At 30.0% G+C, this 3,226-nt stretch overlaps 1 protein-coding gene across 2 annotated transcripts in view; it reads right to left on the bottom strand.

Annotated features, from left to right (window-relative positions):
* LOC111494263 overlaps positions 1 to 566 on the bottom strand; it is an 11,366-nt gene extending 10,800 nt beyond the window's left edge. For both annotated transcript variants that reach the window (XM_023144167.1, XM_023144166.1), the window contains exon 1: positions 188 to 566. The gene's annotated coding sequence lies outside the window, so the exon portion shown is untranslated. The remainder of the gene's footprint in view (positions 1 to 187) is intronic.
* Between the last annotated feature and the right edge of the window lie 2,660 nt (positions 567 to 3,226).

Here is a 3,226-nt window from a genome sequence, read left to right as displayed (position 1 = left end):
CCCCCCCCCCCCCCCCCCCCCCAAGGGGAAAAAAAAACACAACAAACAATCTGGATTTTGCATGAACGCAGCCAAAGAAAACCAAATGCACAAAACCAAAAGAAACTAAACGATGTTCAAAAAATATAAATAAGTAAACAAACCGTATGCCGAAATGCGCGACCGATCGTCTATTTCAGAAGCATACCTGCAAAGTCCACATTCAAGATCTCAAAAAATGCAATCGGATCCTCCGATTCAAGCCAAAGCCAAGATGATTAGCCACATTTCACTTGCTGATATTATGTGAGATACTCTTTGCTTTCCTCTGTGAAAACAAAAAAAAAAAATTGTAAAAGAGTTTGGAAAACAATATCCGGGTTTTAAGAAAACCCTAACAATGGGAAGATGGTTCGTGCTTGCTTTAATGGTGGCTCTGTGCAAGAATGTATGTCGCCATCTCTCTTACTTCTCTTTCTCTTCTCTCTCTAAACTCTCAGGATATACAGTAGAGAGAGGAAGAGATGTGAACTGGAGAGAGGACTGTGCTTCGGACAATGCCTTTTTGTTCGTAAATTTGGAAATCAACAAACTTTAAAACTCCGAACACAAACAAAATACCTTTCTTTTTTCTTTCATTACTGAAACCCGGCTGACTCTTCACTCTTCCTACCCCCCTAAATTACCATTTTGTCCTCCCCCATTTATTTCATTTAATTTTTTTTTCTTTTTTTCTCTCCACGGTAATATATGATCTATCCGATCCTACTCAAATTGATTACTAAAATTTAAACATATTTCCTTGTGTTCATTCGTCGAACCATAAACCTTTAAAACGATAATCAATATTACATTCATTCATAACATCAGTTACAAACGTTAAATATTCAGTCTTTTATAAGCAATATTAAGTTAGATTGCAACCCTATTTTAGAACGAAATAGTCAAGTTGACCTAGCTAAAAGAAGTCAACTCGCAAACCCAATCGAATTTTTTATTTTTAAAAAATTCAAACTACAAAAAAAAAAAAAAAAAAAAAATTAAAACTATAATACAATATTAGAATATTTTGAGGGTAGATATGTAATTGTGCAGTAGGAGGACTTGCCACTGTACGAATTGAGAGGGTATTTCGGTAATTGAGACGATTAATCTGGTATTCTAATTTTTAACGGTTTTATACATTTGAAAGTTAAGGGAGGGAACAATTTACATCTGAGATCACGCTCTTTCTCTCTCTCTTTAATTTATTTATTTATTTTTCTCTATATTAATTGTAAATTAGCAATAAAAATAATTAATTAATTAAAAAGGGACTAATTTTCTTTCACATTTATAGATATTCAATTAATATATATTTTTTGTTTGGTATAAAGAATATTAATTGAATGAATAGATGCTTTTTGTTGTATTCCAATTTTAGATCAATTATTTATACCAACACCATTCCAAAGATTAAAAATTAATTAAAATTTTATTAATTTTTAAATTAAACTACATATATTGAATTAAATTGAATTTTTAGAAAATAAAATATTTGGGTTAATATTTTTTTAAAAACTAATATATTGTCTTTATAAAAAATAAATAATAAAAATAGAGCAATAAAAAAAAGTGATAAGAACATATTTTTAACTTTTAATACAAAATTCCACGCGGAGTGAGATATGAGAAGGAAATATTAAATAATATAATATTGTGGTGGCCCAGAGGAATGTGAATGTACAATACTACCCCTTGCAAAAGGCTTCCACAGATCTTGTTTTGTCCTTACTCCACTTCATCCCTTGGGTGCCACTCGTTATGAAAAGATAAAAAGTGCTCATTTTTTCTATTATTTTGCCTCTATTCCCTTTTTAACCCCCCACCCTTTTTTCACCTCAAAAATTGCCTCTCAAGTCTAGGTACTTTGTGTGTTTTTATGTGAGAATTTGATCGGAGGTGTACACGAGTTCTTTAGTTAAGATGTCGGGTCGAGGGGTTTGATTGACGGGAAAGAAAGTACTCATTCTAATGTGGTGTTACGGTTTTAAAATTATTCATCGTGCTACAATTGTCTCGAGATTTCCATATGTGTCTTACATGGTATTGAGTCGATAGACTACTGTTGGTATTTGTCCTCCACATCATACCCTATCAGCTCGGTAAGCTTAGTAGTAGTGTAAGGTCAAATGACTTTTAAATAGAGATGTTGGTAGGACAGGGACAACGAGCCTTCCCCATCCCCATCTCTTCCACCTATTTCATTTCTCGTCACCGCGAAGTTTCCCATTTATTTTTGCACAGATTCTCATTTATTATTTCTTTTAAAATATATATAGTTATTTTTAATATATTATTTATTTTAAAAAATGGTAGAAAAAATCATAATAAATGGATATATTTCATAACCTCATTTCTTTAATATAGTAAAAAATATATATATATATATCTTAATATTAATATTAACCGGCGTTTAAAACATATTTATATTAAGTAGGACAGGAACAGAGAATATAAATCTGTCCCCGTCCCCATTTATCAACGGATAAAAAATATTTCTCAGTCTAAACGAGAAATCCTCTCCTCATTTGAGGTGAGTCTCTACATGGTCCCATCCCACTAGTAAAATAGACATCTACATCTCTATTTTTAGATACTTACTTGACTGGATCGTTCTAATTACGGTCAAAACTAATTTTAAAAGAACGGAATTTAAGTCATGATAATTTTTTTCTTAAATTCAAATATAAAATCAAAAAAAACATTATAAACACATTATTTTTCAAACACTATAAATTTTTTTTCCACGTTTATAGTTGTCTATCACACCTAATGGAGGTTGAAATAATTGAAGCGCTCATCTTAGAAGTCTACTTGTTTGAATCCGTTGACCCTTCACTCGATCTTTTGGGATATTTGTCAAGTTCTCTTCTATTTACGGCTCTGTTTTCTAGACTAAATTACAAGTTTAATCCGTTATCGATTTTGTCTCTTAAACTTTTAATTTTGTGTAATTGATAATTTAAATTGATTTAGTAATTTAGTAATTTCATTTTATAATTTTTATATTGCATCAAATAAATAAATTTTATAGAAATGTTCATTATATAAAGTAAAAAATGTAAAGATTTATTAAATAATTTTAAAATTTTATAAATAAAATATACCAAAATGTTAAAATTTTGTTTTCGGTTTGGATTGGGTTAAATTTTTTAAAAACCAAAATTTCAAGTCGGTTGACAAATTGACATTTTTTTTGTTGGGT

The sequence above is a fragment of the Cucurbita maxima genome, unplaced genomic scaffold (genome assembly GCF_002738345.1).
Source record: "Cucurbita maxima cultivar Rimu unplaced genomic scaffold, Cmax_1.0 Cma_Scf00020, whole genome shotgun sequence".
Lineage (NCBI taxonomy): Eukaryota > Viridiplantae > Streptophyta > Magnoliopsida > Cucurbitales > Cucurbitaceae > Cucurbita > Cucurbita maxima.
This window is presented reverse-complemented; position numbering and strand designations above follow the sequence as displayed.